The sequence below is a fragment of the Megalobrama amblycephala genome, unplaced genomic scaffold (genome assembly GCF_018812025.1).
Source record: "Megalobrama amblycephala isolate DHTTF-2021 unplaced genomic scaffold, ASM1881202v1 scaffold417, whole genome shotgun sequence".
NCBI classification, from domain to species: Eukaryota; Metazoa; Chordata; class Actinopteri; order Cypriniformes; family Xenocyprididae; genus Megalobrama; species Megalobrama amblycephala.
In genome coordinates this window covers 121,696-145,762 of record NW_025953366.1, presented here as the reverse complement: position 1 = coordinate 145,762, position 24,067 = coordinate 121,696, and the positions used below count along the sequence as shown (strand labels likewise).

At 36.1% G+C, this 24,067-nt stretch overlaps 1 pseudogene; it reads left to right on the top strand.

The window, feature by feature from the left end:
- The first annotated feature begins 12,663 nt into the window (after positions 1–12,663).
- LOC125261483 lies at positions 12,664–23,547 on the top strand (annotated as a pseudogene).
- Positions 23,548–24,067: the final 520 nt, after the last annotated feature.

Here is a 24,067-nt window from a genome sequence, read left to right as displayed (position 1 = left end):
CATACTGGTCACTGGAAGTTCAACATGGCACCTCATGGCAAAGAACTCTCTGAAAAAAAGAATTGTTGCTCTACTTAAAGATGGCGAAGGCTATAAGAAGATTGCCAAGACCCTGAAACTGACCTGCAGCATGGTGGCTAAGATCATACAACCATGAAACCACGAATGAGCAGAGCATGATCCCCTCCCTTCCCTATTCCAACATGATAACGACCCCAAACACACCTCCAAGGTAAAGGTCATGGACTGGCCAGGCATGCCTCCAGACCTAAACCCTGTTGGTGGAGCGCAAGGTCTCTAACATCCACCAGCTCTGTGATGGCATCATGGAGGAGTGGAATACCCCTTTTCCACCAAGACAGTTTGAGTGCTGGTTCGGAGCCAGAGCCTAGTTTCAAATCAGTTCTTTGTCTTTCGACACACAAAGCACCAGCTCCGAACCAGGAAAAGTGGTTCGTAAGTAGCATAGGCGCTCGGGGGCTGGAGCACCCACGGAAATGGTCGAGCACCCACGGAAAAATACGAGATATTCTCCATTGATTTAACCAATAAAAAATCGATTGGAGCTTTCAGACACGATCTTCAGCCTTTTTTATAGTTTATTTAAGACTGTTTCTATGGCGATATTTTAATGGCAAGCGTCGAGAGCGCATCCAAGTGATGCGTGAGCACAAATGGCTCTGTTCTCGATCAGATCATGGATCAGATACATGCGCGCACTCAAACTCTCATTGCATCAGATATCAGCGAGAGCACGACTCGCAACAACACTCGTGAAAATAATGTGTTTTTGGGTCGAAATTGTCATCTCGCTGCACGGATATAATGCAAATGAAACATCCAGTTGACGTTCATTTGAGTTAAATAAGCTAACTAGTGCTAAAACATGTTGTTTTTGAAATCATGCAGAGGAACGTTGTGGCTCGTGTAAGTTAGTCTATAATCTATCGCTTAACTCTTCTTTCAAGGGAAATCACTAACGAAAAGCACACAAACATGTCACTGCTCTCGATATACAAACATTAATGAACTTCTTTGAGTTTTGTGAGGAAAAAAAACTATATGAGGGCAGATTCGAACCACTGATAATTAGAGCACGGCTGGACCTCTGACTCTATTAACAAAAATTCTACCACGAGACTATCATGGAATACGAAATTCAGACGCAGATTTGTCTATAGTATGATATTGATGTAATTGGGGGGAGGGGAGGGGGTGATGTGGGCCACTGGGCACCCACCGGCAGAAACATAAATCGGCGCCTATGGTAAGTAGCACCAAAACATTGCTGGGCTAGAAGTAAGAACCGCTTGCGTCAGGGGCTGGGGACGGGGTTACCGTGACCAACAAGAAACTTGTGACCGCCATTTTTGAAATAGCAGCTAATCGAGCTAATAACAGCTTGACTGTAATCTCAGTCTATATACAAATTACAGCGAGCCGTGTTTGGATGCCGATGTAGGTTCGCAAAGCCATGAGCATCAACAGTAGTGAAACATCCGCGATTGTTGATAGAAGGCTTGTTCGAGATGCATCGGAGCAGCGCGGACCGATTCGCGGGTGCCGCGGATCCGCGGGAGCGTTTGTAGAGCATACGACTCCTTGTGCTTTTGGATCGTTCTCACGGTGTTTTGATGTCATGCGCCGATCGCTCTGCGAGAAGCCGATGCATCTGGAACAAGCCTGGTGTGTTTAGGTGTGTTCGACATCGGCTGCGGCTGGATGTAACCGATCGGCGAGATTAGCCGCGTGCAGGCGGGGAGGAGCTGAAAACGGAGACATGAAGTCGGACACTTTCTGCTTCCCGTAGTGACGCTCGCACTGCGTTTGCATCGGTTTGCATACTTTATCACAGCTGAAGTGAAATAAATGCAATATTTGACTAATACACTGATGTTTCAGAGACCTTTTCATTCAAAACTTTATGTACTGCTTACAGCGTCTGTGTTTACAAGAATAAAGTTCAACATAAGCATATGTTATTTAAATAACAATGTAGTGGGGTCTTTGTTTTTTATCCATTTTATTTTGATAAACATGACAATATAACATCGCGACTACGTGAATAGAGCTTTAACTGTTATAAAAACACAAATTTTTGAGCATTAGTAGAGCTGAAGGCGTGACAATAAACACAAAACACACGTGATCGTTGTCATGCGGTGAATCCGGCCAATCATGAAACAGCTGTGTCGTCATCAGCGCTCGTGCAGCTCCTCTTGAGAAACTGCGCTGGCTAACTCAGGCGGCTGATCTCGAATCGCTCTCGCGGTACTTTAAAGCCATACGTCACAGTCACATGACGTCAGCGCTGTCTCAAGTCGGACAACATTTCTTACCGGCATGCACTGCTTCAAGTCTGCCGCCGATCGGTCTTTGCGGCGCTGCATCAAGTCGAACAAGCCTTTTGTGTTTGGCGCTGCAGCGCTAGCTTTGCTGTGAAATATGAGACATATACAGTGACGTAACACCTGGCTCTGTGCTGCTCTCTAGCCTGTGGAAAGGCAAACCGGTTCTTAGAAGGCTCGTCAGTTGAACCAACTCCGAACTGGCACTAGCACTAGATCTGAACTAGCACCCGGTTCGTGCTGGTGGAAAGGGGGTAGAAGAGGACTCCAGTGACACCCTGTGAAGCTCTGGTGAACTCCATGCCCGAGAGGTTTAAGGCAGTGCAGGAAAATAATGGTGGCCACACAAAATTTTGACACTATGGGCCCAATTTAGACATTTTCACTTAAGGGTGTACTCACTTTAGACTAAGTTTTGTTGAGTTATTTTGAAGGGGCAGTAAATTTACACTGTTATACAAGCTGTACACTCACTACTCTACATTGTAGCAAAGTGACAATTCTTCAGTGTTGTCACATGAAAAGATATAATAAAATATATGTGAGAGGTGTACTCACTTACGTGAGATACTGTATGTAGGCTATGTATGTTTATATATATATATATATATATATATATATATATATATATATATATATATATATATATATAGTAGCATATAAAATACTGTTCATAGAAAGTTTTCAGAGAACAGTTATTCTATTCCCGTGAAAATATCTTCACAAAACCTGAGTTCTGCTATTTAGAACACAATTTAAAGCAAGGTTATCATGCGCCAAGCAATCCTTGCTATAAAACATTACAACACAGTATGCTGCAGGAAAAGTGTTCAAAGGTAGCTCATTCACTACAGGGCTTGTTTTATCTCTCCTATACTACAGAGTTCATGCATTTTTGTTGGTTTGTTAAAAAGATGCACACATCAGCACTATAACTTTATAGATCAGCTTATTAAATTAATGAATCAACACCATCATACCTGCACATGTGTGACAGAGTTGAGTGATGTCCAGATGTTGAGTCTGGTTGCTGATGGGATTGTTCAGCACACAGCTGTAGGTGTTTTTATCCTGATATTCCACCTCCAGAGGTAGAGAGAGACTGATGCTGAGATCAGACACACTGATGCTGGACAATAAACTGTTTCCTTCGTACCAGGAGAGAGTCACATGACTCACATTCACAGCTGAACACACCAATGAACAATTTTGATGATGATGATGATGATGATGATGATGAACAGTTTCTGGTGATGTCAGCAGTGGGCAGAGGAGCTGGAAAACAGAGAATAAACAGAAATATGGATAAATATAAACATCAATTTTATTTTGGGTGTGTGTTGATGGTCAGTAAGTGTATCTCAAACTATAAAATGATGGAACATTTTAGAATATAAAAAATGTAAAGGAATATTCTGGTTTAATTTTAAGTTAAGGTCAATTTAATGCATTTTTGACATAATGTTGATTGCCACAAAAATTAATTTAATTTTCTTCACCAAAAAAGCAAAAATCTAGTGTTACAGTGAGGAGCTGAATGGTATTAAAGCTTGTTTCCAGAATAAAAACATGCAAAAGATAATTGCAACTTTTTATCTCTCTATTCTGACTTTTTTTCTTCTCACAATTGTACGTTTATATCTCGCAATTTTGACTTTTCCTCGCAAGAAAGCCTAATTCTGAGGAAAAGACAGACTTTTTTCCTCAGAATTGTTTTGCAATTGTGAAAAAAAAGTCAGTATTGTGAGATAAAAAAAGTGGCAATTACCTTTTATATTTTGCAGAGTTTCCATTGTGTTAAAATTCTCACTTTTTCAACAGTACAGCCACAAGAACAATATGTTAACATGATTTTAGTGTGAAAAATCACCTACTAACCTGTACTAACTTCTGTGTACAGTTCTATCCAATTTTATAACTTGTCTGCCATGACAATACACCATAAACTGTAAAATGACTGTAAAATGCTGGTTTTCTTTTAAATCTTCCAAATATTGGCCTAATTCATGTCCATTATAAGTGCCTCGCCATGGGATGAGGGAGTCTAAATTAGTTTTTGTGTTGATCGACGCAATGAATGCTTTGGATTGAGCTTAACTTAAATACATGAAGGACGAGACAAATGATCTCTACTCACCATAGACAGAAACACTGAATGTTTTTGATGTCAGTTTCGCTCCATTTATCTCTAGTTTATAATCTCCAGCATGTTCAGTTGTGATGTTTGTGATGGTCAGAGATCCAGTTTGATCGTCCAGCTTCAGTCTGTCTCTGAATCTCCCATCAGGAACTTCATCATATATGGAGAAGATTTGGTTCTCAATGCTGATTTTTGCTATGAGAGACTTTTCAGCTCCGTATTTCCACAGTATGTCTTCATCTTCATGTATTTCAGTACGATCAGTGTATAAAGTGACAGAATCTCCCTCCATCACTGACACTGAATCACCAAACACACCTGGAGAACCACAAAAATAATTTAATACCACCTGATACTTGAAAAGCTCACTTTTAACATTTTAATACTTTTCCCATGACTTTTTTTTACAGGCCCGACCAGACTGCAAAGCAGATCACACAATATTATCTCATTTTGATTTGATTTAGTGAAATCAAACAGTAGTTGTAACTCTGTTCTGAAATATTAAGTCATAAAAATGTTTTTATATCTTACCAATCAGTCTCCACCAGCACAAGCAGAACAAAAGAAACATGAGAAACATTTTCTTCAGTTGAGTCAAAAGACTGTCTGCTGAAAACACTCGAGCTGGTGTGAATCCTCCCACGATGAGTTTTACCCTCCTCGTTCACACAACCTGAACGCATGTCAAACAGCCCATAGTTACTTAAAAATAATCTTTTAGCCGTTATTAAGACTTTATCTGTTTTATCTGTCTTCATCTGTCTTTATCTGTCTTACTTCTTTTTAAACAGTTTTATAATTCAGTTAAGCTCTACATATATTGTTATTGTTAGCTCTACAATCATTGTTTTTATGGAACAAAACAGAAAGGTTAAAACCATCTGCCATCTCACACTGCCAGGTTTACTAAGGTGTGACTCTAGCAGAGCAACATCTGAATCAAACTGAAACATGTTGGTTTTCTTCAAAAACTTGGTTTGATCTGCTGGATGGACAGCTTTTGCATGACAGAAATTTGACAAAATTTCTTTGAGTAAATACAAATCATTTGAATGTCACTGTTACATAATATTTATATGTGCAGTTTACTTAATAATGTTATGTTGATTACGTAAGGTGAACACTTTTTTTTTTTTTTTTTTTTGAATAATCATTTAAATAAAAAGGATACAACATATGAGAATGCAGCCCCTCACCCCAAAATGAACTCAAAAAATAACTAATTGAACAAATTAAATTGAGAACAGGAATTTCATCCTATAAACATGCATATATGAGTGCGCACAGCCTAAACACAGGCGACACTCTTCTGCATGATGGTAACCACAAAAATCAAAACCATTACAGAAACTACTCTAAATGTCCAACATAACTGAACATTAAACACTAACATAAACTAACAACATCTTTCCCTTTACTGAAAAACACATAAAATAACACTTTAATTCCTAAATTTACTCTCCTAATGCAGTCCCTTGCAAAGCATGCTGGGAACTACGGATCCACTGCACAGTTAGTTATGTCAATAATAATGTGTGTTTCATACAGCAATGTTAAGTTGACTGAACAAACACTTACTAAGTAAAGCTGACAATACTCAATTTTAGTAGAAACAACGCAGTTAAATTACGTTCATATAGTTACATGAGTTTTTTAACCTCATTGTCTGACTTCTCTAGAAAAACCTGCTTAACAATAAATGCTGAATCAATCCATCAAAACTAAAAGCAGTCAAAGAAGAGTCACTGTCCAGAGGTCAAACTGGATTCTTACCCATCATGCATTGTTGTTTAACTACACTGATTGACAGATAAACTCATTTAATGTACATTTACATTTAATAATTTAGCAGATGCTTTTATCCAAAGCAACTTACAAATGAGGAGAGCAATCAAGGACAAATTTGGAAAAAAATAGATTACACTTTATTTTACAGTGCCGTAGTTACATTGTAATTACTCAAATAAGTACTGAGTACTATTAATTAACTACATGTACAGAGTTACAGTTAGGGTTAGGGTTTGGTTTAGGGTTAGTTACTTTTAGTTAGTTACTGTTATTAGTATGTATGTAGTAATGTGTAATGCGGCACTAAAATAAAGTGTTACGCAAAAATATGCAGCGCTCTGTCCAGTGCAGTATGAGATGATGAGTATTATAATGACTAATAAATGCACTCGCAATTTTCATGAACTTGATGAATGTTGCAGATATGTTTTACTATTTACAACCAAATGCCTTAAATTTAACTTGTGTGTAGACAATTCAGAATTAAATGAATGTGCAGAAATTTGTTTACAAAGAGACAGATGTGAATACAAAACTTTGATTATGTATTAATGTTGGAATTTGTGCGTGATGTGCATCTGTGAATCCGGTGACACGCGAGAATTCACTGACTCGTTTCGTTTCGATTCTATTTGATTCATTTGCGCGATCCACACATAGCTGTCTAAGAAAACGTGCTACCACTAGATGGCAGTATAGCATGCTAAAGTGAAAACACTGTTTTGACTCTTTTTTTTTTTTTTTTTTTTTTTTTTTTTTTACATTTTTGACCCTTGTGGAAGTTTGTTTATTGACTGTTTTTTGGCAACCATAAACATTTTTGAAGAGTCATCAATTTCACTCATCCTGTGATGAAGAGAGGCCTATTAAATAATTGGTATAACATTTTCATCTATAATTAAAAAAAAAAAAAAAAAAAAAAAATTTTTTGCTGTTCAAAGTGCTTTTTCTTGTGTCTGAACAATTACAGACAAATTTGAATTATTAAAATACCACATTATAATAAGAGGATATACTGTTAGCATGATGTTATCATAAAACAAAAAGCTTATAAAAACAATACAAATTTTAAAGCTTTTGAAATTCATGTAACTGCGTATAGCACCTTTTATTCATATATTTTTATTTATTATTTTATTTTTTACATGTTCATTTTTATATTTTATTTGTTGTTTTTATTCTGTTTTACATACTTTGAACTAGCTACTGCATCACAATGCTTTATATTTGTACTTGTCTGTAATTGAACTAAAGTGGTCTCTTATGTTTGTGTCTATGAAAACGTGATGTTTAAATTTACACAGATAATTAATGCCCATAACCAAAATAATGAAACAACAAATTATACTATGCATTAATATATATATATTCTGTATATAGGCCTATATAGTGTAGCCTGCTACTTTAAACTGTTCTGCTCAACAGCCTTCAAATCTTTAGACAAACAAAACCACACTGTGAGTTAAAGTTATTATTAAATACTAACAACATACAATAACATTTTCACAGCTCTCCACAAACGGAAGCCCGACGTAATTTTAATGCAAATTAGAGTGATGAAACGTCACTACGTCATCACGCTAAAGTGCGTAAACCGCCCCTGGACAGAAAAGATACCAAACAAAACTCTTCGGGTGCTTCTCAATATCCCTCCTCGTCTCCTCGCTCCTCCGTCCTCCATCCTATGACCCGGAAAACGATCGAGCTCAGCCATCTTGAAGGACATCTCAATTCTCTAATTGCACCGCGAGGAGGCGAGGAAGGAGGAGTGAGGAGGCTTCCTGAGGAGTCATGAGCGAGGATACAGAGGTGCATCCTCTGCGGAAGTCTTTCTCATCGAGTAACCTGACGCACGCATAAATTCTCCTCCCCCATCTGTCACAATAATTTAAATGTATGCTTTACTTTTACAGATTAAATAAACTTTATATCTCATATATTTCAACTAGGCATCTTGCTTTATTAATATTTATTATATTTTTTTTAAATAACCAAACTTTAACAACATGTGGGTAGATCCCTCGAGCGCAACTGATGACGCTTTGAAGTGACGCTAAGGGGAGCGAGGATTTATCATTTCACTTGATTCAATTCCTCCGTCCTCTCGTCTTTTCCTTGCGTCCTTCCCTCGCATCCTGGAGGGGTGGAGTTAAGACGCGAGGAAAGAAAGCAAGGAAAGGAAACGAGGATGCACAAATAAGAATTGAGAAGCACCCTTCATGTTATAGGAAAACACCCGACAGGACTGTGATGAATGTCAGGAGGAGGAATCAATCTTTATATCGTGCAAGAAATATATGCAAGAAAGGCAAGAATTCCAGAATCAATTACGGGAAATGGGTATAATAGAGTATAATGTTAAAAAAATAATAACATATGGAAATAATGACCAAGGACGGAGATATATATTTTTTTAATTTTCTAAGGAGGGCTACTGGAAGCACGAATTTAATTAAGATATTAAGTTAAATTGAGACAGCAGATGGCAGTAAGCTAATGCAACAATATGGATGTCAACAACTGCCGTAAAACTCCAACGTAGAAGAACAAAACAAAAGTTCCGTTACTTCACCAGTTGCACATGGTATCGACAAGGGGAAAAAACCTTCAAATTTCTCATGTTTTAAAATCTTTATTGATTTTACTCGGAGAAATAATGAAATTGAACCTTTTCATTTGTTTTTCCTCATTGCTCTGGTGTTTACTCGATCATGGTAAGATATTAGTTTATAACTATATCTCTCTTCTTGCTGATGCAGTTGTTTTCTATCTACTAGAATTTGTTAAATAGGCTGTTTGACAGAAATGCATTTATCATGTGTATTTTGCAGTGTGTGTTTTTATTTGAGCAGTGTTAGACATTTAGGTTTGTCTCTTTGTTTCTCTACCGCGTGGTTGCTGAATGAGCTGACACACCCGCCAAACAAGAGAAAACGGATCTCAAGCAGTTTCCTAGAAACTTTTTTTTTTGTTGTTGTTGTTTCCTAGAAACTTTGCACGCCGGGTTTGAGGTTTTTTTTTTTTTTTTTACGTACGTCACTTCCGGCCGACAAAAAAAAAGCCTTCGCTGAAACCGAAAGTGATGTTTTGTATATCATTGCTTTATATTCGACAGAAAAAAAGGAAAAAGAAAAAAAAAATCATTCAAAATTTGATCATTTTTGCTTTGTGTGTTTTACTTGACGTCATATTCGAGGTTACAATCTCTCTCGTTAAGTCAACAATAAGGTGAAAGTGAAGCATTTAGGTTTTGTATCACTTCTAATCTCGACATAAATGCATTTATCAGTTTCATTTTTGCTTGCATTTATTTGTTACAATATCGCTTCTTGTCCACGATAAAACGAACGTCATAGCGTCTGTGTTTCGTGATAATTAAAAAAAAAAAATACATTGGCTATTTATGGAAAAGGTAAATGCTCAGGTCGTATGATTTGTTATAAAACGGCATTTAAAAGGTCTAAATTATGTATTTTACATAAGAGCATAAATTGATCAATGTACCTTGAATTGTTAGTTGCTGTGGATAAAAGCCTCTGCAAAATGCATAATATGTAAATGAAAACATGTAATTTATGTGGGAGATTTAAACAGCAAGACTAAAACATCAATATATGGAGAAAAAAAAACACATCATTGTATCTGAATGTGGTGGAAAGTAGCACTATTTTAAATAAATAAATAAAATAGAAAATAAAAAATATTTTATGGGTAATGTTTTAATAATTATATGATCCCATTAATTTTTATCATAACATCTTGCACAGTCAGTCACAAGTATTATTGTGACTGGCTGTTGTTAACCATTTTTTTCACACTGGTGGTATTTGAGGGACTCAAACTGTTACAAAAGGTTAAAACATTCACTGATGCTCATCAACACAAAGATTGTATGTAGAAGCAAATTAACTCTAGTAAACAGGCACTTCAGATTAGCCCTGTAAGGCTAAAGACCAATAAAGGAAATCTGGCCTATCATCCTGTTTTCTTAACTTTTACAAGTTTGCAACAAAAACCAACAACTTGGGTAAAGTTGGTTTTATATTCGCACATTCGGACATCCGTATTCAATATCCTTGTTAATCACACTATATTGGACATTCAGTGGACATTCACAAGTAAATATGCCATTAAAACAATACTTGCCTATTTTGATCGACTGTGAAAAATGTTGTAAGTTGACAATCGTTGGTTGTCAATATCATGTCGCTGCTTAAAATTCGCAAACATTAATTTATTGCACATTTATTGGAAAGTCTGAATTTATCAGAAGTCAGAATGTGCGAATATAAAACAAACTTTACCCAAGTGAACCAACACATATCCAACCTTTTGGACTACGGATCAGACCACATTTACTAAATCTCAAAGTGGATCTAAGCATATTGGAACAAACATACTTCAATAAAAATCCAGCTTAGAGATTAAAAAACTCAAAATAATTCTAGATTTAAAAAGAAACAAAATCTGAAACATATCCAAATAACTTTCAACAAAAACTCTTCTACATCAGAGAAATGTTTCCATCACATATCCCTTAATATACTGATTGGTCAGAATCTGAGGACAGTCTGTGTATCATCTGCATTTGTAACCATCATCCATCAAAAAAGAGGAACATCCATCTCTATCTCTGAACATAGCTCAATTTTGACAGCAGAAGCAATGCTATGATTTTGGCATTGGACTACATAAAGATTATGCAACTGAAATAATTTCTTATAATTACAGATTTAAAGTCATGTCTCCAAGCAATGATATACTGTAAAAATGATCACCCAGCACTTGTAATGATTTTTTATAAACTGCTTGAACTAGAGGGTCATCAATTTAATATCTGGTTTTGTTGGGAACCTTTAGTTAACGTTGAAAATGCATGGAAACAAGAAAACACTGATTGTAGCTGCTTGCATTGCTAAACATTCTTTAGTTGTCTTGACAAGTTTTAAGTTAAAGGACTACCTGTACACATTAGATGAATTAATTTTTAAGTTGACTTTAACTGGAGGGAATTAGTTGAGTTAACTTAAGTGCAATAGGTTGCCTTAATTTTTTTCAAGTTGGCTCAACTTTTTTTTTTTTTTTTTTTTTTAGTTATCTTAACAAGACATTTTTAAGTTCAGAATATTGCCTGGTACTCATTAGATGAGTAAAAGTATTTAGGTTGATTTTAACTGTAGGGAATTAGTTGAGTTAACTTAAGTTGAGTGTGATAAGTTGCCTTATTTTAAGTTGGCTCAACTTGATTTTTTTTTTGCCAGTGCACTGCAGAATAGGTCATTCCAGGATATCACACTTTTTTAATACTAGTAGAAGATCCACAAAAATGTTCTTTCTGTCAAAAGTTTATCATTGATGCATATTTTATTAGATTGTTCTGGTTTTAACCCCGTGAGAAACCTTTTTTATTCAGTTAACTCTTTTGAAGAAGTTTTTAACAGTTAAACCACATAGCCTATATAGTTTTTAGCAAAAAATAAATTATAAGCATTAGATATCGTTTTCCCATAAAAATTTCTCATCATGAAAATAGCCTCAGAAGCTGCATGGCATTAAAAACAAAACAACCAAACAAGAAGGAAACGTACAAAAGCCACATAATATACTTACATGTTTACTACAATACAAAATAAGATGATTTACCCAGATAATCCAACTAAAAAATGCTCTTCATGCATCTCGCTTGTGCATCGATGAATTATTATTTTTTTTAAATATTTGCTCAGTTTGAAAAGATTGATCTCAAAATCACACAGTCCTGGTTGTAATGGGTTCAAATATGTAACATCTGTAATGTGAAATAGCTTATTCAGGACAGAACCAAAAAACATTACATTTTTATTTTGATGATTTATTGTTAAAATAAACACTGCAAAGTACACGTATATGAGCAGAACTGTATATGAATTAGGATGAGGTTTGTGTGATGTTATCAAGTTGTAGATCCTGAGACTTGGATATGTTTGTCTGTTGTGTGAATGTGTAAATCAGTGTTATTCCTACTGTTTGTTTGCATGTTACATTAAGAAGCCAATAATATTTCTCTACCCAATTTTTTATGATCTATTCTGTACAAAAACATTTTCACAACACTTTCCTGTTGTATAATGTTGTTTAGCTCATAATGAACTCTTAATTTCTTCTTCAGGTGTTTCGGGTGTTGATACAGAGAGAGTGTCAGTGATGGAGGGAGATTCAGTCACGCTAAACACTGGTGTTCAAACAAACCATCAAGACAGAATTAGATGGTATTTTAATGCCATTCGCATCGCTCAAATCAATGGAGATCAGAGTAAAGCCTGTACAGACATTCAGTGTAAAGATGGTGATGAGAGATTCAGAGACAGACTGAAGCTGGATCATCAGACTGGATCTCTGACCATCATGAACACCAGAAACACAGACTCTGGACAATATCAACTGAAGATCAGCAGCGGCAGCAGCGAGAGTGAAAAAACCTTCAATGTTACCATCCGTGGTGAGTCATTGTTTGAAAAGCAAGTCTTGTAGATTTAAATTGCATCATTAAAGGGGTTGTATATGATTTTTAAAAAAAAAAGTTTTTCTTTTCCTTGAGTGTGTAATCAAGGGGCGGAGCAAGGTTGTGGCTTCTGTTGCTCCAGCTCTGAAATCTTTTTCAAAAGCCCCCAATCTTTAGGCTTCTTAAAGGCAGGGTAGGCAAAAAAATTTGTTCCAAATTTGTTTAAACTTTCTATATATATCCATGCATAATTAAAATGTAAGAACTCTGATAAAAAGAGTATAAAAATCGAGTGACTCTAGACCGTTTAATCTGTATTAAACACAGCTCATTATTTCCATCCGGGACGAAACATAGGATTGGCTTAGGCGACTGTCACTCTCTCGCAACCATGGCAACCGCCTTTTGACACACATACCTGCCCACTTGCGCGCGACGTTTGATTTGGGGAATTCAAGAGGCATGGATCCTAGGAATACCAAAACAATGGCAGAGAAACAGCAAGCAAAATTCACAGTACCGGCCTATGCAGTTAGTGAAGGCAAACCAGGCAAAAAAAGGAAGACAGTAACAGTACACGAAAAGGCAATGAACAAAAAGTCTTTGGATAAACAAAGAAATAAAACGCGAGTTAATATCGGCGTGGCTTTCCAGCGATGGCGAGAACTGAGAGCAGGATTGTGCACAGTTTGCACGCATGCATCAATCGGCATTTATCATATATGCATCATATAACAGAGGCAGGTCCCGAGGCAGGCGCATATAACCACGGAAGGTCCCGAGGCAGCTCCCCCTGCCACGCAAAGATTTTAGTCCCTCTCAACTGAGGGAACTCAAGGGGCTGGAAAGTGACTCCTTGGTGGCTTTATTTCTGCTGGACAGGTAAATCTTTCTTTTTGTATTTTGATCATCATATTTTTTTGTTTATTTTTTCATGAAGCATGTGTCATTAGCACACGTAGCTGCGTAATATAGCTAACATAACATTACTTAGCGAGCGTAGTAGAGACGATAAATAATCTATAGGCCTAGCTCAAGATGATAGCTAAGTGTTGAATTGTGCATAATTTTGCTTTAGATAACTAAATACATGTTTAACAGATAGTAGGCCTAACGTTACTCCGCATCTAGGAACTTTTCTTAGAACTATATTTACCCTCTGTCTAACTCTTTTACCATGTTCACCTGTAAGTTTACCTGCACGTTTTTTTTCGCCTTTGTTTTGTTTTTATATTCTCTACCTATGTTTACTGATGTCTTTATCTTGTATCTGTGTGTGTCGTACACACTTTGTTGTATGTGTGTGTTATTATTTTGTGTCTGCAATGCAGTTGTGAGTTGATATTTGAGTGTATGTTACTCTGTTTATCTGTAGAACAACGTATATGTTATGAATCTTACATGAAATTCATCTTCATCACAGTGTAAATGATGGTAATGGAAAAACGTGTATCATGCAACCTGTTTTTAGCTTTGCCTTATAGATAACTAGCTCGTTAGCGAATCAAAAAATATATATTTTAAACTTTACCAATATCAATATGCTAGCTTGATAGTGAGTACTAAAATACATCTTGTTTGTTTATCTTCATAATTATAAAGTTATTTTTATTACATGTGATTCTGACATGAGTCACCTCATGCACTGTGCTCCTTCCTCTCCGCTCGTCTCAGGTAAATAATGCGTCTTCCAGCTCAGTGGTCGGAGTCGCGCGTTCATGCGTTTTGGGGGCGTGGCTTTGGAAGGAGCCCAGAAGGGAGGGGGTAGAGTGAATGGAAATAATGAGCTGTTTTAAAACAGTCGTGAGAGGTCTACAGACACTCGATTTTTATACTTTCTTTTCAGAGTACTTACATTTTAATTATGTATTGATATATAAATAAAGTTTAAACAAATTTTGAAAAAAAGTTTTTTTATACATTTTTTACCTACCCTGCCTTTAAGTGTTGTCAAAAAAAAAAAAAAAAAAAAAAAAACTTATCAACATTCAACATCTTTTCACTTTTCAATATCAATACACTTGATACCAGCTCTCTTTTGTCTCAGACAGCGAGTTAACGCACACAGCACACTTGCATAGACTCCTTTCATTCAGTCTGGTTGAAGCATTTTTGAGATATTCAAATACCTACACTTTGGCGGACCACTATAGTCTTATCTGTGTTGCCACAGTTTCATTAAAAAACTGAATATATTTTAAAACCTCTTGTAATTACATAAAAATGTCCCAGTGTTGTTCTGCACCATTGCTTTGGCAAAGTATCTGTCAAATTTACTTAAAGGTGCCCTAGAGTTTAAAATTGAATTTACCTTGGCATAGTTGAATAACAAGAGTTCTGTACATGGAAAAGACATACAGTGAGTTTCAAACTCCATTGTTTCCTCCTTCTTATATAAATCTCATTTGTTTAAAAGACCTCCGAAGAACAGGCGAATCTCAACATAACACCGACTGTTACGTAACAGTCGGGATCATTAATATGTATGGCCACAATATTTGCATATACCAGCTCATGTTCAAGCATTAGACAAGGGCAGGACGTCTGGATCTGTGCACAGCTGAATCATCAGACTAGGTAAGCAAGCAAGAACAATAGCGAAAAATGGCAGATGGAGCAATAATAACTGACATGATCCATGATAACATGATAGTTTTAGTGATATTTGTAAACTTTCTAAATGTTTCGTTAGCATGCTGCTAATGTACTGTTAAATGTGGTTAAAGTTACCATCGTTTCTTACTGTATTCACGAGACAAGACTGTCGTTATTTTCAATTTTTAAACACTTGCAGTCTGTATAATTCATAAACACAACTTCATTCTATATAAATCTCTCCAACAGTGTGTAATGTTAGCTTTAGGTACGGAGCACTATCAAACTCATTCAGAATCAAATGTAAACATCCAAATAAATACTATACTTACATGATCTGATGACGAACACTTTGTAAAGATCCATTTTGAGGGTTATATTAGCTGTGTGAACTTTGTTTATGCAATGTATTATAGAGTTGCAAGCTCCGGCGCGGGGAGCGCGAGGATTTAAAGGGGACGCAGCCTGAATCGCCGCATTTATAATGATGCCCCAAAATAGGCAGTTAAAAAAATGAATTTAAAAAAATCTATGCGGTATTTTGAGCTGAAACTTCACAGACACATTCAGGAGACACCTTAGACTTATATTACATCTTGTGAAAAAGCGTTCTATGGCACATTTAAAACGATAGTGCGATAAGGCTTTGTGCATCCTTATGAAATTGCAGTTGAGACCGCAAAAGTATATAGTCTGTATTGCGTGTTTCAAAGAGAAGTGAAACACACTCTTTTTCAATAGTAAAACTAATCCATATGAATTGAGCGGTTTAGTTCAAATATTCTGAAGAGACTTCGATCGCTTCATATGATGAACAGATTTAATTTAGGCTACTAAAGGCTAGCAATTTAGGCTTTAGTTACAAGCATAAACGCCATGTGACAGCTACATTTGATTTTAATTTGCAACTGTACATGTGCGCCTGTGGAGTTTTGTGTGTCATTTGTATATCTGTCGGATGAGTGAATGTGTAAATCAGTGCATTCAGAAGAACATTCTGCTGTTTGCACGTGTTGCATTATGAATCCAGACATATTTTTGTGTAATTTTCATTGGCTTATAACTAACTGCTCATTTCTTCATCTGTGTCTGGTGTTGATACAGGTGGAGTGTTTGTAAAGGAGGAAGATTCAGTCACTCTAAACACTGGTGTTCAAACAAACCAACAAGACAGAATTAGATGGTATTTTAATGACACTCCATCGCTCAAATCAATGGAGATCAGATTAAGAGCTGTACAGATGTTCAGTGTAATGAAGGTACTGAGAGATTCAGAGACAGACTGAAGCTGGATCATCAGACTGGATCTCTGACCATCATGAACACCAGAAACACTGACTCTGGAGATTATGTTCTGAAGATCATCAGCAGTGGCAGCAGCGACAGTGAACAGATCTTCAGTGTTACCGTTCAAGGTGAGTCATTGTTTATAAAGCAAGTCTTGTACATTTAAAGGTGCAATATGTAATATTTTTGCAGTAAAATATCCAAAAACCACTAGGCCAGTGTTATATATTTTGTTCACTTGAGTACTTAAAATATCCCAAATATTTCCAACTATTTGTAAATCATGAGAAAATTGCAATTTTAACCAAGGCTCCGGGACGTGTGAGGAGTCGCCTGTCAATTGCATCATGTTTTATTTTGTAAAAACCATGGAAACACCAAAGACGCTTTAATATTTACATGTATTAATAGACAAGGGAACAACTGTTTTGATATATTTATAGGCAGAAAACAGATTGTTATATAGCTCAACACGTTTAGTCTTATTGTTTAAATCTAATTTTCTTGATTTTTTTTTTTTTTTTTTTTTTTTTTTTTTTGCAAGTACCATGCTTTACCATGCCTCAGAGAAAAACACTATTTTGTCAAGTAGTTAACATAGCATAATCACATGCAGCTTTATTTTTATTAACAGTAATACAGTATTTTCTCCATCATACAATAAGTTTATGCCATTTATCAACACAAGCCATCCAGCATTTAATATGATATTGTAAAATCGATCTGTCTTACTGCAGTGTGTAACAGCCGCCGAGTGAACGCACAGAGTAACGTTATAACATAATTTTCACACATTCACACACTCAAATGTATCTAATATGATAAACAGAGCTGGGTTACCTCATACTCATGACCGGAAAAGCGGAAGCGGCGCCGGCGACTGTCATAATAAAAGTCCCGCTGCTCGGCGTGTGTTGCGCAATCGCTCCAGCTCCTCGTTCAGCTCCGCAACACTCACTCCTGCTCTGCTTCATACTACAGTAATGTTAAAGGTGCCCTCGAATGAAAAATTGAATTTATATTGGCATAGTTGAATAACAAGAGTTCAGTACATGGAAATGACATACAGTGAGTCTCAAACTCCATTGTTTCCTCCTTTTTATATAAATCTCATTTGTTTAAAAGACCTCCGAAGAACAGGCGAATCTCAACATAACACTGACTGTTACGTAACAGTCGGGGTGTACGCCCCCAATATTTGCATATGCCAGCCCATGTTCCCAACATTATCATTATGAAAGGCATTAGACAAGGGCAGCCAGTATTAACGTCTGGATCTGTGCACAACCAAATCATCAGACTAGGTAAGCAAGCAAGAACAACAGCGAAAAATGGCAGATGGAGCGATTAATAACTGACATGATCCATGATAACATGATATTTTTAGTGATATTTGTAAATTGTCTTTCTAAATGTTTCGTTAGCATGTTGCTAATGTACTGTTAAATGTGGTTAAAGTTACCATCGTTTCTTACTGTATTCACAGAGACAAGAGAGCCGTCGCTATTTTCATTTTTAAACACTTGCAGTCTGTATAATGCATAAACACAACTTCATTCTTTATAAATCTCTCCAATAGTGTAGCATTAGCCGTTAGCCACGGAGCACTATCAAACTCATTCAAAATCAGAAGTAAACAATATAACAGTATACAATACTCACATAATCCGACGCATGCATGCCGCATGCATGACGAACACTTTGTAAAGATCCATTTTGAGGGTTATATTAGCTGTGTAAACTTTAAGGCAAGCACGAGCTCTGTGGGCGGAGAGCATGAGAATTAAAGGGGCCGCAGCATAAAATCGGCGCGTTTATAATGATGCCCCAAAATAGGCAGTTAAAAAAATTAATAAAAAACAAATCTATGGGGTATTTTGATCTGAAACTTCACAGACACATTCAGGGGACACCTTAGACTTATATTACATCTTTTAAAAACATAATCTAGGGCACCTTTAATAATCACATCCATGAACATGAGTTCTTCCCGAGTCCTATCCCTATTCTTTTGCACCGTCCGTTGAGGTGGAGAGACCACATGTACCCCCTTCTAAAAAGCACAGTCTGCTCTGATTGGTCAGCCGGCCCCAGAGTGTTGTGATTGGTCTACCGCTTAAAGAAATGTCAGACATGTCAGAAATTAAACGCTTCTTACTATAACCGCCGAGTATTAGCTGTGTAGGCTTCCTGAGGTGCTGTAAACACAACTCTAGCAACTCTAACTATGAGTCCAATAATGATCGTTAAGAAGAACGAGTTGATCAACCTGATCTACCTTTGCAAACATGACATTATGCATCACAGTGGTAATTCTTTATTTTATACCTCTTACAACCTCTCAAAAGCTTGTATTGTATTATATAAATAAAAGTGACTTGACTTAAAATATATTCATAATCACAGAATGTGGATAAATTATGCTTTTCAAACTGAAATTCAAAGCATTTTTTATTTTTTTCATATCCACTGTCCTTATGTTATGTGTCTGTCCCCCCAAAACAACATCCTTCAGTGATCTGTTGGTTTGTGTTTCAGGTGTTTCTGCTACTGAACGAAATAAAATGAAGAGAAAGTCAGTGGAGGAAGGAGAATCTGTCACTTTTGATCCTGGTGTAGGAAGAAAACCAAACGATTTGATGTGGTATTTTAATGACACTCTCATTTCTGAAATCACTGGAGATCAGAGTAAGATCTGTACAGATGTTCAGTGTGATGAGAGATTCAGAGACAGACTGAAGCTGGATCATCAGACTGGATCTCTGACCATCACAAACACCAGAAACACAGACTCTGGAGAATATAAACTGAAGATCAACAACAGCAGATTCAGCATCACTAGGAGCTTCAGTGTTTCTGTTACTGGTGAGTGTCATTGAGTCATTCAGTTAATTTTCACTTGAGTAGATTTAGAAAACAGTTTGAAATAGTGCTAAATGTTTTCATTATAGATCATCTCTATCAACTTATGCACTTCAAAGTGACAGACAGTTTTCACAGTTTTGTCATTGCAAATTTTATAATTTTGAAGTCTATTGTTACTAATAAAGAAAAATGCACAATATAGTCAGTTTTCATGTGAACTCCACTGTTTTAGCTGCTGTTGCTCAAAAAAAAAAAAAAAAAAAAAAAACACCGGATGGCGCCATTTACAGAAAAAATCAATATTATAGAACTTTCTACTGAAAGTAGAAATATGTAAATGTCATTCAGAAGTATTGGTAGAGTTGATTATCAGTTGATCTCTAGTAATAATGTCTGTGTTCAGCTGTTCCAGGTTCAGGTCTGTCTCCAGCTGCTGTAATAGGAATAGTTGTTGCTGTTGTTGTTCTTCTGCTGCTCGTTGCTGTTGGTTTGATTTACTATCGCCACTGGAGATCTAGGAGACAAGGCAAGTGCTGCATACAGCTGATTGAACAAAATGTAAATATGAGATTTATTGTGCAAAAACAATCTTTAAAACTATGTAAAAGTATATATTTTTATTCTAATTGACCAAAGTAAGAGTTTGTTGTTATTGTTCAAACAGGAACCTGGACAGCTGGCGATGATCAGGTGAGATACTGTGAGCTCTGAATCATTGCATGAATCATTGCATGAAAACCCTATCTCTAAGGGGAAAATTTCCCTGAAGCAAGGGATTTATTTACTTAAGTGTTTATATTAAGCATTTAATGTTAACATGGCAAAAGGGAAGCAGTTGCTATAGTTACGACATCTCCCATAAACATAACGTAACCGACCACTTACTTACATGTTTAACTTTTACTACAGTTGAATATTTGAGTTATGGAGATTACTAAAGACACAAATGTCCTAAAATCTGAAATCTGAGTTGTATGCATACTGACAGAGCACAGCTCACAGCTGCTTAAAATCCTGCCATGCCACAGAATTTTCCATTAAATTACATTATATTTGTCTAATCGTTGTTAATGTACTTATTGACTTCACCCTAGGCTGCAGGATAAGTTGTGTATATAGATTTTTTTTTTTTTTTTTTTTTTTCAGTAACAAATTTTTTTTGCTGTTTGACAGTATGCCAAAAAAAGTATGCCAAATTTAAGTAAACTGCACAGTATCCATTGCTGTTGCATCATTTTTTTTTTTATTGTTTGAAAGCAGATCATACTGTTAAAATGTATTACTTTATTTCTATCACTAAAATGCAGCTCTTCACTTCCTGAACAGGAAATCAGCCATTGCATTTGAGTTCAGTGGATAATTTGAGGGAGCTGTTTACTCACTTTGTAACATGTAACAGAACTTAAGGAAACACTAAAGCAATTAAGAGAAAATACTTAATGATGACCTTAAGGCTTTTTCTAGCAACCCATGTTTGACTATGTGTACTTTGTTAACCTTATAACTAAGGGTTTTGTAACTGAATCATTAATCCTGATCATTTGTTTTTCCTTTTTCTGTTTTTTTCTTTCAGGGGAATATAGAAGTGGCCTTTTAGGAGATCTCCACAGATGGATAAAAACAATGAGGTTTCCTTAATCGGACAGAGGCGCTGCAGATGATTGTCGCTGATGGGGTGTCCTTAATCAGATTAAGGGCCCTATTTTGATGATCTAAGCACACGGTCTGAAGCACATGGCGCAGGTGCACTTAGGGCATGTCAAAATCCACTTTTGCTAGTTTAACGACGGGACAAATGGTGGGCGTACCAGGTGCATGGTCTAAAAGGGTTGTACCTCGCCTATAAATGCATATTACTAACACCCCCTTTAAATAACAAAAAAAACTGCACCATTGACTTTAGACCAGGGGCACGTTCAAGCTCAAACCGTTTTCTCTCATTTGGTGGGTGTGTCAAAAATGTCAGCCCAATCAGCATCAACATGTATATAAACCACGCAATATTAAATGGACAGCTCGCACAATGGGTCCAGGTAAAGTCAATTACAAATGTGTCTGCTGCAGCTCGGTATATGCAACAATTGAAGATATTAGAAGACATGTTTGTCGTAAGAGTTTTATAGTAAAAATGTAACATATCAATTCTTCAAAAAGAACACAAAGAATGGCCTTCTCAGCTGCCATAGTTGAAACTCTTGTGTCATCAGAACATGGTGTTCAACGCACCACCGTTTCCTTTAAAAACGTTTAGTAACTTTTTGTTGGGGCTGAACGCAGCCCAGGTTTCATTTGGTCAATGGTGGAGTCGTTTTCAGTTGCCTCAAAATAGCAACACGCCAACAATGCACCTGAACACAACACGTTTTCAGACCAGCAAGTTTATGCGCAAACATATGGGCATGAGTGCATTTGCTATTTAAACAACGTGGGCACTGGCCGTGAAAAGAGAAAGTTCCCAGAACTTTAATTAATGTTCTGGCAAGATTTTCTTCCAGTAACATTTATAGAATAGTAATTCAGAGTTATTTGTTTTTAATAATATTCTTAAAATGTCATTATTTATACATCATTCATGGGGCAGTTTTTCCCCCTGAAATGTTTTAGTTCATTTAGACATTCATTAACTGTTTTTTATAAGCTTGCTTGTTTCAGAATGTTCAAAGAACATTTAACAGTAACGTTCACATAAGTTTTTCAAAATTATGAAATGGAATATGTTTACGTTCACATAACCAAGAAAAGTTTGAGACATTAAAAAACATTCAGAAAAAAACATTTTGTTAAGTTTTTGGGAAAGTTAACAAAACTTCTTTGAACATTTTTGTCAGTTGGGACAGAGAGGAACATTCATGTTGAAAACGCCAGTATGTTGAGTTTGGGTGTTGCTGTTGTACACCTCATTTCAGCAGCAGACCTCCCTTGTTCAAGTAGCTTTGTTAACTCTAAACTGGCATTTTTACCCAGGAACACTTGAGAAATGAAACATTTCACACACTGCACTAATGTTTGCATAACAAAGTTCGTGGTTAAAAAGCAAAGGTTCAAATCCAGCAAGGGATGCTATATAAAATATCAGGAGCTGAAAAACTGTAAAACTGCACTAAAACAAACACTGGATTGAAGCAGCTACTAAATGGCAAATATGTGTTTATGTAATTTATTGTTATATATTTCATAATTGTTACTGACTGAATACCACTGATGAAACAACAGTGTTAGTTTTTTATTATAGATTTCAGATGTTTGTTTATTCCACTGAATGTCTTTGTTGAAATGTGCAAAAGTCAAGTTTTTCTTTGTACTGTTACAACAATTGTGTTACATTCTGCCTTTTGGAAAGCATCTGAGATGTTGATTAGGTTTTTAATGCAATTTTTTTTTTTTGCATTTCCCGTGAGGAGTGATGGAGACCTGTGTGGTGTTCAAGGTAAAGATTCACTACTATTTCCTTGAATTTCTTGGCTAATTATTTTCTTAAAGCATGTGTTGTATTTTAGTGTAATTTTATATAATTTAATTATTGTTTTACTGATGTGTTTGTGTTGTAGAATATTATCACTGTGTGATGGAAATGATCGTCTGCACTTGAACAGGAAAAGTATGTTTGAGTTTAAATGTCATGTTTGTCTGAACAATGGAAAAGACCTGTAATTGTGCAAATCTCGTTCTTTCTCAGGTTAATCAGAGCTGTTTCCAGAGTCACTGTTTAAAGTGCTCAACAACTGCCTACTGAACACTGAACGATTCCTGCTTAGATGAATAATAGGATTTTAAATGTCATAGGGGCTATTTTTGTAATTTAACTTTTATATGAATTTCCGTCCCAGAGCTGAAGTACTGTAACAGGCCAAACTCCTGTAACAGCAAGAGACAATAACTGTGCCTTGGGCTCAGAGCGGAAGATCTTCAGCCAATTTCTTTGTTTTATTCAGGTTTGCATCAGCCAAGGAAAATGTTGAGCCTATGTACAATGCATAGAAGCTTAAAAAACTCTTTATGTTCATGTGCTTGACGTCATTAAAATTGGTCTGATCAACTAATAACGGCTGTAATCTGTGAATTTGTCATGATGTAATCAGAATTAACTGAACTAGCAAAAACTGGATTGTTTTAAAAGCCCTTCAACTGCATGCAGACACACTTAAACACACTCTGAAAACAATCACACACTTAATACTACATGTTCATGCAGAACCTGTCTGTCCACCAACAGAATTATTACATTAAGAATTATTACAGAAGTAAATGAAATGTATGTATTTTGCATCTGTAGTTCTCTTGTATACTATCATGGCCTAAATTAGTTTTGAGACTTTAGTCAGACATGAAAATACTGGGCCATACGATACAGATAATTTTTTTAAAATTTTATTTTTTAAAAATGCTTGTATAACAAAGCAACTTATTTTGAAGATTCTAAGGGACTGTTTCATCAGTCCATCTCTGAATTGATTTTAAATCACCAGAATCCCTCACAGTTATTATGAAAATTGTGAAGGGAACTATGATTGTAAACTGAATTTGAGATTTTCAGATTTTTTTTTTTTTTTTTTTTGTCAG